Source organism: Brachyhypopomus gauderio, chromosome 5 (assembly GCF_052324685.1).
Source record: "Brachyhypopomus gauderio isolate BG-103 chromosome 5, BGAUD_0.2, whole genome shotgun sequence".
Classification (NCBI taxonomy): Eukaryota; Metazoa; Chordata; class Actinopteri; order Gymnotiformes; family Hypopomidae; genus Brachyhypopomus; species Brachyhypopomus gauderio.
In genome coordinates, this window is record NC_135215.1 from 14660857 (window position 1) to 14674401 (window position 13545).

Sequence of the window (13545 nt, forward strand, 5' to 3'; positions counted from 1 at the left end):
GCAGAGGTACCACTGTCATGCAGCTTTTTAAAGCCTTCCAGTGACTTTTTTTTCTTTTTTCGATTTTTTTTCTCCCACAGAAAACATGGTGAGCAATAGACATTCGCGAGCACCATTTTTAGACATGACTATTTTTAGTCAGAGATTCTGCAGTGTCGCCATATCTTATCGGCGACTGAGAGTCTTTGGGCCAGCAGGTCTCTAAGAGACCTAAACGCACGAAGAATGATGGAATAACAAGTAAGTTTAAAAAAAAGTCCTGAATGTATGTCTGTAGGAAGGATGTAGGTGTCAGCTCTATGACTTTGCTAATGACATAATGTCTTCTTGATAACCTAAAAGGTTTGATATGGTGAGAGATATAACACTGAGTGGTAGCAGCTCAGTCTGATAATGGTGACCTTCAAGCTCAGCAGACCTGGATCTGTAATATTCCTTAACAGCTGACATTTGCTACTTTATCCACACAGCCTAATTTTTTTGTTTGACTGACCTTTTACATTAGTGTTGTTATTAAAACTTAAAGTGTTATATATGAAATAAGAATATGATTCTCCAAATAGCTGTGCTACCACCATAACTCTGATCCTGCCTGGAATACTAACATTGCACCTGCAAAATAAATAACATCAATTTTGTATATGGAATATGTCAGACAGCATCAAAGGAATTCCCTCTGTCTGACTCTCTGCTTGAGATGTCACATGTCCCCGCATCATGTGTTCTAAACTTAATCGACCCATGCGGATAAATATTCTGTACGTCTGTAACATACTCCCTTGTGGATCAATGATAAGGGTATGAGAAGGCTGTGGAATTTGACTTCATGAACTGCCTGTCGGTCTGCATGAAGAATCAATACCACACATCCTCTTCAAGAGGCACAGTGCTAGATATCCATGAGGAAGAGGTTTCTGTTCCATACCTGCTGTCAGTATGGCTTCTCGCTTGGACAAAAATGAAAAAAAAAGAAACTGTGAGAGAGGACGGTGATGAATGACAGAATGTTGAATTACCCTTAACCCAGAATGAAAACTGAATATATTGCAGTAAACTGAACTGAAATAGAACCAGAATAGAACATGCTATAATACATATTCAATATATTATATTTTTGTGTGGTGTGCATACATTAATCTACACACAGATTACCCCTGATTTTTGAGTCACATTACACAATTCAGTGGGAATTGTAGATGGATATTAAGCCTGGAACAAAGTCTAATTACATCTCTGTTTCATTCTGCAATACAACAATACAATACAATACATGCTGCAATTAGATGTAGCATGTAAATGAAAGAACATTGTTTGTGCTGGACTTTAGCTTGAGTGAGTTCATGTCAAAGTCTTGTCTTGCTGCCATAATGACATGGCTGTCAAAAACTATATATCACAAGGACGACAACTTCTACACCGGTTCGGACAAAAAAGAGATATGCACGTTATGTAAGATATTTATTTTAGCAGCAGCCCTGGCTGTGGGTTGGAGATGATCCTTGCCCATGGCATCTTCTTTCCTTGCAATAAAACATCAACAACAGCATAAATAAATAAATAAAGGGGGAGGGGGGGAGTCCAGAAAGAAATCATTATTAGGGCTGGGACGAGATGACTTGAGAGTGAAAGGAATGAAGCCTGGTGATGGTGCAGGTCAGAACGTTTGTCTGTTTGGGTCATTTTGAAACATCTGCATGTGTCTTTGCTGAAGAGTACTTGAGGCTCCCTTTCTGTGTCTGCAGTGCCTTTACAGAGTTGAACTCCTGGTCATGGATTAGCTGTTTTTTGAGGAGTGTTTAGGGAAAGACCCATTAAGGTCACAGAGCCTCTGTGCTCTCTGTCCACTTACATTTTCTCTGGATGGCCCTGAAATGTCTCCATGTCTTTACCTCTGTTTTATTCTTTGTCCTAATTTCTTTGGCACAGAGACAGCGAGAGTTAGCCAGATTAAGTATCAAAAAGTGTGCACGTGAGAGTGACAGAGTGAGAGTGACAGAGTGCACATATCAGGGAGAGACAGCGTGTGTGAGTAGGGAGAGGGGAACCTGCAAGCAGGTGGGCCATAAGTGCAGGTTGTTCCGGCGCTGTCCATGGTCCTGAAAGGAGCTGGTCAGTAGCCAAGCCACACTGGGGACTTGCTTGTTCTGTAGAGAGAGACCAGTAACCGCACCCCTTCAAACCACACACCTCAGGAGGCAGTAAGAAAGAACACAATAAACACAAACCCCTCTCCCTCAGCGAGCTCTAACACCACCTCCTATGTGGTGTGTCTTTTCTGTGAACTCAGCAGTGCCACACCTTGCCTCCCGGTCCTCTCCCGAGAGGGACCCTGTGCTGCATGTCTGTGTCTGCCCTGCAGGTGAGCACTCTTTAATGAGAGAGGCACCTTTGCAAAAGCAGAAGGAAAAAAAATCCAGCCAGCTCTTTCATCCTCCCCCACCTCGAGAGTGTGGGCAGGACAGACAGCAGGACGGGGACCAGGCACAGGCAACCCAGTCCTCACGCCTTCCCCAGCCTGCTCTGCGCCTGGCCAGCTACCTCCTTGCCTCTCCTCGCTGGTCCATGCACCAGTTCTGCGTCTCACTATGAGACATTTACAGCCCATGCTGCTATGGCTAGTCATTTTCCCCCTCATTACCTGGCCCTCTGCCTCGGAATTTACAGAAAGTCAATTAAGCCATTCTGACTGGAGTTCGGAATGGCCATAAATCATCCCCGTGTTACTGATCAGCCCTGCCATGCTGTAGAGGACTGCGAGACCCCAGTGAAGTCAAAGATGTAAACGCTGCTATAATTGATGGAGCTCCCATAACGAGCAGCATGAAAGTAAAATGAAATATCTTGATGCATCGGACCTGCACAGCATCTGTCTGTAATCGCTATTCCCTCTGGCCCGGGAGCCTTGTAATGTGTACGTGCCCACACCGACGAATTGAAGATCCCCGTCACTCAATTAAATGTGCTTTGCTACTCGATGTGTCACAAAACTGCCATCTTTGCGATTCAGGAATAGATCTCTGATCAGGGCCAAGGTTTCTTCGCCAAGTGGGTTAGAAAAACACGAGGGCTGTTCCTTCCCCCTGGTCAGCCCAGGGCACGGGCTTCTCCTCCGCTTCAGCCAAGTGCTGTTTAAAATTGCATGAAACGTACAAGCCCTACCCTGCATAGTGGAGCAAGAACAGCAGGCATAATGGAAACGACGCAAGAGAGCGGAGGGACGGCGGGCTCCTCGTAACCGGCTGCTCCTCACTCATTTTCCGTCTGACTGGGGCTTAATGTGCGCCGTGTTGCCCGCGCAGGGCTGCTCGGAATCAGCCCGTGTGTGACACATCCATCAGCTCAGATTGCAGCGAAGGACTGATCTCTTCCCTTCTCTCTTTCTTTTAGATATATCAGCACTTTCTCGTCTTTGCCTGTATCCGTAGCCGGGAGTTTGGAACGGCAGCTTTAATCTCTGCAGATCTTTCTGTGTGAGGGCGTGGGCGTGTGTGTGAGGGCATGCGTGTGTGTGAGGGCGTGGGTGTGTGTGAGGGCATGCCTGTGTGAGGGTGTGGGTGTGTGTGAGAGCATGGGCGTGTGAGTGTGTTCATGTGTGAGGGCGTGGGTTTGTGTGTGAGTGCGTTGGTGTGTGAGTGCATGGGTGTGTGTGTGAGTGAAGGAATGTGTGCGTGCACCTGCTTTAAGTAGCGCTGTCTCAGTGCATTACTTAATTCCTACATGCTTCTCGCCATCAATTAGTGTGACCTATTTATACACCATTGGAGACTTTTATGCTGCTCAGTGAACAGGGGAATATGACATCAACCTGTCCTTTGCAGAGACAGGCAAGGCCTTGCTAACACACTGGAGCAATGGTGGAAAATCAGGGAACAGATATAGTGTCAGATGTTTGGCTTGAGAACCATCTTTAACACCTCTCTGACCTGGCCTGTGCTTTAGGGGTGTTTTTTTAAGTGCAGAGTTTTTTTTAAGTGCACTAACATAGTGCACCTCTTGGCATGAACGATTCCTCCGCCACACCCCATTCATCACTGGACAGTTTCTGAGCACAGGGCCAATGTTGACTGGATATAATTTTGGTGGTGAACACAAAATTAACACATAGTACTGTAGAGAAATGGTAAGAACTTACAGCACTAAGGTATGAGACACAGGAGAGGTGCATTTGTAATGTCACTGCTAGGCTGAGACAGGTGGACGGTTAGACAATAGTTAGACTGAGTAAAGTAATGTTTCTAATAAAGCAAAGAAAACATGCAGGGTCACCTGTATGACGTTATTAACTATAAGTATTGAAGAGATTTAGTTATTGACACCTGAGGCTTTTTGGCTTTGGACTGGCTTTAATCTATTTTATTGCCTGTTTTGGGGACTAAATCTAGTCCAGAAACCAGAATCCTATCTAGTGGAGAACAACAGAAAAACCCCTCCCTAGATGTTTTTCATTTTGGCTGTTAATGTGCATGCGTTTCCAAAATGGCTGCAGACTCCTTCTATTGTGGTTACCCCACCGAAGTGAACGGAGCATGCTGGAATTAACCCTCCAGGTGCAATTGTTTTTACAAATCTCCCATAATTAGTTCCACAGAGCATTCTACATGCTGCCCTTTTCATCAGGTCTGGAGATAAGGCCCGTGCTTGGTCTCCTGTGCTTCTTACGAGGAGTCTTGTGGAGGGCCAGGGTGCTGCACAGAGGCTTGGGGAATCATGAGCAACCGAGCCATTTCTGCCAGGAGATAGATGGCTTCATTTGACTCTGAGCCAAATTTACCATTCAGGTTTAATGAATTAAATGCCTTCCGAAGGGCTACGTGACATCAGCACTGTAGCACTCAGTTTGTAAACATTCACAGACAGATGAAGTGAAGCAAATTTAATGGAAGCTTTTTCTCAACCTTGGACAGCACATTTTTTTAGGAGAATATTAAGAATATTAATGGTGTGTTTGTGTTTCTCATTTTGAACGGGAATGAGATGGCTATATTGCTCTGTAGCATCCCCTGATGCTTGTGGCTTCAGGCTTTGTTTTAAAGCAGGCAGCATATGGCTTCATTACTGCACTTCAATTCAGCAGTACAATGCACAGTAAGCAAGTCGGCTATTCTTGGAACACACACTCCATCACCATGGCAAAAACAATGCTAATGACGTCGTTTTCTGTATCATAATGCTAGACTTTATTTTCGTGTTTTTCCCGGAAAGACAGCCCTCATCATTTAAGTAATACATTAACCATTTACAATTTATTTGGGTTTAATATAAATATTATTATCAAATATTATTAATTGTTTATTCATTTAGTATAAATATTCAACTCCCTTAAGTCATTAGATTCATTTGGATTGCAAATGACAAAATTACATTTTATGCTATGTCATATTTGATAAAAAAAGATATTGCATCTATGTGAGAAAATATTGCAAGACCAGAATTGCTAAGTGTTGCTAAGAATTGCAAATAGCATTTTTTAACACTGAATCCCTGTGTTATTTGCATAAACACTGAATACCTTTGATATTTGCATTAACACAGAATCCTTGGGTTATTTTTATATACACTGAATTCCTGTGTTGTTGAAGCTTCAGGATTACACAGATGAAAGACTAACAAACACCTGCAGTTGGCCTCTATACTTGATTAATTAAAACAGTGACATTTTCTGCATATAGTCTCTCTTATTCAAATACAATTTGACTGTTAATCTGAAGGAAGTATTTGAAAATGAGCAAAAATGAGCATAATTTTCTAAGGAACTTTGAGGTTCATGTATTGACATGCGATAAGTGTAGGAAAAAGTCACATGAAATGAGATGATCTCAGTGAACACAGCTGGATCAACAGAAGATCCCAGTTGCTCCATGATACTGTACATTTGCTCCATGATACTGTACATTTTACACCATTTGACACCAAATCTACCACAAAAGCTGTTACTGCAGCAAAATGTGTATATACCAGATACAGGTACTATTCTGAAGGGCTTGAATATTTATGCAAGTAGCATTTTCAGTTATTGTAAGTTTATTTTTTTTAAGATCTGATAATCCTTAAATGTAAGCTTTAAAAATACCCTCTAAAAGCACTGTGCTTTTCAATCAAATAATGGCTGGATAATGGGTAGAGAAACTTGATCACTTCTAAGATGGCTGAATGCTAATGCCAGCCATTGAGAAACATATAGAAGTATGACACTTTTAAATAGTCATCTTAGATTTACCAGCCCCAACCTAGAGTAGTTTATTGTCAAGACGGAGATGTTAGCGGCAGTGAACAGATGAAATGGTGCATTTCTGACCCGTTGGAGTCCCAGTAAGCTCTCATTAATCTCTATTGGTGTGGGTGTCAGGGGATGAGCAGGAGAGTAAATTGCTCCTCCTTCTTGTTGGCGAGTTTCATTTAGCCCCCTGATATAAGTTATTATCTACTCATCAAGGGGAAGTGGGGGGGCTGAATCATAAGACCTCTGGGATGGCACAGCAGGACCCAGGGAGGAGTCATTTATCATGGGTGTGCTGTGTTCTTCAGATGCATTACAGCTGGGTCGGTCTTTCAGCAGCAAGAGTCCTGAACAAGGGTCTCGGCTGCTGGCTGTCAGCATTTGGGACAAAGCGGGACAAGCCTGTCCTTTAGGGAGTCTGCTTTTCTCCTGGATGTGATGTAAACGAGCTACAATAGTACTACCATAGAGAATAAAATAGATCTTCTACAAACACTGATCTACAACGAGATCCTTCAGGAGAAACATTCATTCAAATCACATTGGATTTACTGATAATGACAGTAGCAAGTAAAGCAATAGCACATGTGTAATAGGTGCTGCTAGCCTAATGATGTTATTAGTGATAATGCTGTCATACCGCATCATTTATGGAAATGAGGTATAGGAAATAAGAATATGAAACAATATAAACAATGAAGTTTTATCAATCAACTTTGTTACTTTATAGCACAAGTAGTCTCATTAAATTGGTTTAAGAAGTAAAACAGTGCCAGAGCCGGAGTGGCTAATTGAGGAGATTCATGGCTGATTCCGAAGCTCATGTCAATCTCGAGTTTGGGCTGATTGGATGGGAAAAATAATTTTTTGGGCTGGGTTTGGGCATGAAACTCCCAGACTACAAAAGGGGCCCGCTGTGGCCCTGGACACTGCAGTCTAGTGGGAAGTGGTATGAACTTTGAGCTGTGTCCGGACTGTCCCCACTGTGATGAGAAAGCTGACACACCGTAGCATGATAGCTACTCTCTGCCTGTATCAATGCCGTAGACTTATCACTTTCAGCCATTGCAGTCATTATTCCACACTAAGGGCCTTGAGATTAGACTTTAAGTCCTGCTCTACTTAACAAGCACAGGTTTAATCCATACAGTCACCCCCAGAGGGCATTACGGCTCAGAGGACTGCTTGACATGCTTTAACTTGGATCTTTGAAGTGGTGGGAATTGGCGATTCAGCCAGGCATTGACCACAAAGGACAATAAAGAGTGGGAATCAGTTAGAAGAAGAAAGAAAACAGTGTTAAAAAAGTAGTTGATTCTAAATGGTGCTGTACCAGGCCAGAGATCTAATGCATTCTAAAGAGGTCTTGAGAGGACTGTGGTTTTGCAATTTGACAGATGCAATATCTTCATGTCAGGTAAGGAGTCAGTCCATGTCACAAACTCTCACACTCAAATCCTGTCCACACAATGTAAAAAAACCCAAAACACACAGACATACAAAAACATGCTGTTAAGCACCGTCGAGAGTGTATGAGCGAAACCGAACATTTAAAACTATGCCTTTAAAACTATGCCTAGCCACAAGGCTAACAGCAATGATGAACTGGTGGACTGATAACAGAGTGGAGTTCCTCAGTGTCACGCTAGAATAACTACATTTATGTGCAAACATGTAACAAGTAGTTACATAGCAATAGTGAAATCAGTACTATTTCTTAACTGTCATACAGTCACACCAACAAAGGAGACAATGGCTCACACTTTGATGTCAAAGTTAATAATAGTGCACATTGTACACATGACAACACTGTTACTGAATCTCTGAAACATATTTTGCAGAATGTCAGGAGAACCTAAAATGTATGTGGGTTGGTTAGAGTCGAGGTTAGAGGAGGGTAGGAGGCGGGGTTAGAGGTGGGTTAGAGGGGGGTAGGAGGCGGGTTAGAGGTGGGTTGGGAGGTGGGGTTAGAGGTGGGTTAGAGGGGGGTAGGAGGCGGGGTTAGAGGTGGGTTAGGAGGTGGGGTTAGAGGTGGGTTAGAGGGGGGTAGGAGGCGGGGTTAGAGGTGGGTTGGGAGGTGGGGTTAGAGGTGGGTTAGAGGGGGGTTAGAGGTGGGTTAGGAGGTGGGGTTAGAGGTGGGTTAGAGGGGGGTAGGAGGCGGGGTTAGAGGTGGGTTGGGAGGTGGGGTTAGAGGGGGGTAGGAGGCGGGGTTAGAGGTGGGTTAGGAGGTGGGGTTAGGAGGTGGGGTTAGAGGTGGGTTAGAGGTGGGTTGGGAGGTGGGGTTAGAGGTGTGTTAGGAGGTGGGGTTAGAGGTGTGTTAGGAGGCGGGGTTAGAGGTGTGTTAGGAGGCGTGGTTAGAAGCCTTGCTCTTGGCCTTCACCTTCATACACTTGCATGGTGAACCAGTGACCTCCGTCCTGGACAGACCCCGCGCTGAAGCTCAAATTCCATTACTGATGCATGTGAGGCATCACTGTAACATTCCTATGAGACTGCTGTTCTATTTGTGATACAAACAGCAGGGCACGATGTCAGGAGTCAGTAACTTTTAATGAAAACAAAAGTATGCAGCGTCTCTACAAAGCAAAGCGACTCCTCAGTGAAGCCAAACAGCTTCTCAGCAAAGCGAAGGCATTCTCCAGGGGGATGTGACGGCAGCCATGCATTGGTCTAGGTGCTGGCTATGCGTCAGAGAGGGATCCTGTGGGAATAAACAGTTGGGAGTGAAATGGGGTACAGGCGAGTGTATTCATAAGTACTGTGTGACTGGGACCAGGGAAGTGATTAGGAGCTGTGATTGGTGGAGATGTTAGTGGGGATGACTGGAGATGACCCGGGCTGTGATTGGTGGAGAAGTTTGTGGGTGCATGGTCTGGGGATGAACTGGGATGTGATTGGTGGAGAAGTTTGTGGGTGCATGGTATGGGGATGACCCAGGCATGACACTAGTTCTACACCAAATGTTGTTTGCATGTATTATATATAGCATATATGATTCTTATATGGGGAGCTCTTCACAGACAACAGGCATCTTTCCAATTTTCTCTCAGTGTGAGAGAGTGGGAGAGAAAGACGGAGATAAAAGAATGAAAATTAGCTCAAGCCTGGAGACACAATCAAGAAGAAGAACATTTCTCTTAGTCAGGATCACTGTGCACACTTGTTTATTCATCAGTTTCTCTCTGAGACTATTGTGAGGCACCTTGGATCAACTTGGAGAAAATTATACCTTGTTCTACAGACTATGCAGACTATCTTTAGCTAATTTTACTTCGTTAAAAACAGTTATGATACATTTTTTTACTTTACCAAGGTAGCAGAAACATTTTTCTGCCTCTTTGTGAGTTGATTGACAGCTGCACGAGAGGGCTGTTCGAGTCCTGCGATCCTGCACTCACTTCATCCATCTCACTCTCATCCTTTTCTCCTTATGTTTAAAGGCAATGTTTGAAACAGCTCTTATCTAGCTAAAAATGTACTTTTTTTTGCTTCTGTTCAATTTGTAGCCTTGTTGGCTGCAGCTATGTGAGAGGCAGTACAGATTCCTTGAATGCACAGTGATGGCTTTGCTCATTTTCCTTTCCACCCATGCAGCCAGCATGCACTGCAGCAGGTACTGTGTTCCCACACGCTGCCCATTTATGAAAACAGGTAAAGAAAAGCAGTGTAAACTCCCAGGGGAAAAAAACACCCCGCACATCCCACATCCCTCTCTGAGACAGTGGTGAGTAGGGGGACAGAAATAGAGACAGCAAGACATCTTTGTATGGAATTACAATTAGATGCACACAAACACATCAAAGCTGCGGAGGAACTGGCTTGGTCCACGGGAGATAAGTGCAGAAGAAACGGAGCCCGTGCAATTTCAAACGTGAATTACTTTCATCACTCACAAACAGGCAGGGAGCTATGTAATCATGTTAGTGGTTTTTACTTTGAAACTGAACAGTCTACTGCACGCTATGTGAGGAAATAATGAACAGGGGGCTATTTCCTCATTCTGCACAAACCATATAGCCAAGATATGTACATGTTCTTCCAGATATTTCACATCTCTGCACCGAACCAACATTTTGATGCAGCATTCGGTGTGTTTAGAATTAAAAAATGCATCTTGTTCTCTTATAGAAGCCAGGAAATTACAGACAGATCCAGTCTTTGCTGTATGTAATAAACAGGCTAATTTAGTATATAGCCTGTTTTATGTCAGTGGACATTAAGTATAGCCTTATTTTCTGCCGAGCATTCTTATCCACCAGTGAAGCAATTTCCCTCAGGTGGGGCCCAGGACTCATTGGAAATCAATGGAAAGAAGGCAGAGAGGAATCAGGGCAGATTAATCTTTTCAGAATAAAGGAAGGAGAGTTCTGCCTTACTAAGGGCCCAGATTAGAGGAAGATTTCTCTCTAACTAAGGGCCCAGATTAGAGGAAGGAGCATTCTGCCTTACTAAGTGCTCATATTAGAGAAAGGAGAGTTCTGCATTACTAAGGACCCAGATTGGAGGAAGGAGATTTCTCTCTAACTAAGGGCCCAGATTAGAGGAAGGGGAGTTCTGCATTACTAAGGACCCAGATTAGAGGAAGGAGAGTTCTGTCTTACTAAGGGCCCAGATTAGAGGAGGGAGAGTTCTGTCTTACTAAGGGCCCAGATTAGAGGAAGGGTAGTTCTGCATTACTAAGGACCCAGATTAGAGGAAGGAGAGTTCTGTCTTACTAAGGACCCAGATCAGAGGAGGGAGAGTTCTGTCTTACTAAGGACCCAGATTAGAGGAAGGAGAGTTCTGTCTTACTAAGGGCCCAGATTAGAGGAGGGAGAGTTCTGTCTTACTAAGGGCCCAGATTAGAGGAAGGGTAGTTCTGCATTACTAAGGACCCAGATTAGAGGAAGGAGAGTTCTGTCTTACTAAGGACCCAGATTAGAGGAGGGAGAGTTCTGTCTTACTAAGGACCCAGATTAGAGGTAGGAGAGTTCTGTCTTACTAAGGACCCAGATTAGAGGAGGGAGAGTTCTGCATTACTAAGGACCCAGATTAGAGGAAGGAGAGTTCTGTCTTACTAAGAACCCAGATTAGAGGAGGGAGAGTTCTGTCTTACTAAGGACCCAGATTAGAGGAGGGAGAGTTCTGTCTTACTAAGGACCCAGATTAGAGGAAGGAGAGTTCTGCTTTGGTTCTGTCTCTTTCCTGAACTGCATCCCTTGTGTCCTCTGCTTTCTTTTTTTCTTCAGAAGCTGCGAAAATAGAGTGAAGCCAGGGAGCTCCTGGGGGTGGGAGAGGCAGCTGGCTTGAAGGTGTGTGTGTGTTTGTGTGTGTATCCTATATTTAGGCTCCAGCATACATGTTCTCTGATCAGATAACTGTTTGTGTATTCGATGTTTCAAAGGAAGCACAGGAGAATTAAAATTGAATTAAAAGTCCAAATAAGAGATAAATCTATTGAACTCCCTCTTTATTTCCTGTACCTTAAGATTGGGTTTGTAGGCACAAATTAAATCTTGATTTTGGTCTAAAGGTAACGTTGGGTTAAACTATGGTTTCATTGGAAACTAAAAATCCATTTTGCTTCCATTTTGGTGTGTGTGTATAGAGAGAGCTAAATCTTCAGCGAGGCGGTCTTCTCACACTTATCCAGGACACATCCGATCACGTTTGTGTAAATGAATAAAATTGTATCTCCAAAGGAGGCAGTTGAAGGCTGAAGGTTATTCATGATGATGGCCTACAAGGAAGGAAACTCTCAGCACAGGCAAACCTGCCCGGAGGTAAAGAGTGTTGGGGGATGTCATCACAATCCCATTACCAAGATGATGACAGTGACTTCTAGTTAGAGATATACAGTAACGTGCCTGAATAAAATAAACCACCATGTAAAATTTCCTTCAAGCTGAACTTCACAAGCTCCCATCTGCACCTAGAGCACCAGACATCTATGTACAACTAAAGTCTCTCTATGCTGCTAACACTTGTGTTACTACTATCACTACTACCACTACACACACTGATTTACCAAAACACTTAACAGTGGACAAACTGTTTTGTGGCTGAGTTGTGTGTCCTTCCCTGCTGAAACCACAAAAACAAACCAACGTTTGTAAACGCTGTGTCTGAAACAGGCCCGCAGCACGTGACCTGCCGCGCTGACGCTGATCAGAAAACAGGCACGCTGCACATAGACGTCACAGACGTCCGGCGGGAGACCACCCTACACAGCTAACTTAGATTAAAGCTTTCAGACAAAGATAACTGGGTTGAGGCATTATGACATTTTCTCTAGCCACAGTAGTATTTTTCCATTTCAAGTTAGACTGTATTGCGGGTCAGGGTATTTTAAAACCCCATATTCAAATAAATAAATAAACAAATAAAGGTATGAAGATCACTAGTATGCACTGCATCCTGTAAACATCAGCTTGGAGGGTCTCTCCAGAAATGATTAAGTCCTCAAGATAATTACACTGCTTTGGTACCCAAGATGCATTTCGAGATCCTGTTCATCCTTTTACACGCCGGACAACAATCATAAAGCTTGTAGTGACATGTTTAATCATTATTGGATCTAGACACAGTAATAACAAGATTCAGCATGTCCCCTCGCAGACTGAAGCTTCAGGGAATACAGGCACTGATGATAAACTAAAGGATAACTCCAAAGGATAATGACAGGATACAATAATCAGCTCGCAAGTAAGTGATTGATAATAAAAAAATATATAAACGTTTTACAACGTGGTTATTTAGAGACATTATTAAAACAGAGATACGGCAGTTAGATAACGGAATGAATCTTACATAAAATATGAATACCAACAGAGGCTCTTTATGGTAAATTTTATGAAAGAATGCGAACTACTCCCCCTGCTGGACAGTTTTTTTTTCTCTCAGTCTGGGCTAAACAGCCATAAAAGTGGGATTACGTCCTGATCCGACGAAGCCCCCGCTAGTTCCCAAGCGTACGCCCATCCGGCCTGGCTGTCACAGAATTGTTTTGTCTAAACTAGGCTATACCCCATTATCCCCACAGATTAGCAGACTAGGGGAGGTAGCATTACAGCTTCCAGTAATCAAATGCTCAGCTTTGAGTTTAGAGGCTCCATTAACCTCCACCGATTTTAAGACTCATACTCGACGCTTCTTGGAATGCAACCACGTGGTCTCCTGTCAAATATCAATTGATCGTGAATGTCCACAGCAGTTTCTAAAAGGAAGATAAAGCAACTGGAACTGCCTCGTGCGTGCAATGGCCCTGGTTGGCGCACACAGAAATCAACAGCCGTAAAATAAGGAAAATCACTTTTTATTTATTTGATTAAAAAAAAAATTTTTTTTTA

The 13545-nt window shown here is 43.4% G+C and overlaps 1 long non-coding RNA gene across 1 annotated transcript; it reads left to right on the forward strand.

The window, feature by feature from the left end:
• Window positions 1-183: 183 nt before the first annotated feature.
• Window positions 184-13479, forward strand: LOC143513836 (uncharacterized). Its single transcript, XR_013130682.1, has 3 exons — window positions 184-240; window positions 11446-11508; window positions 11899-13479. It is a non-coding gene; the product is annotated as an uncharacterized LOC143513836 (long non-coding RNA).
• Window positions 13480-13545: the final 66 nt, after the last annotated feature.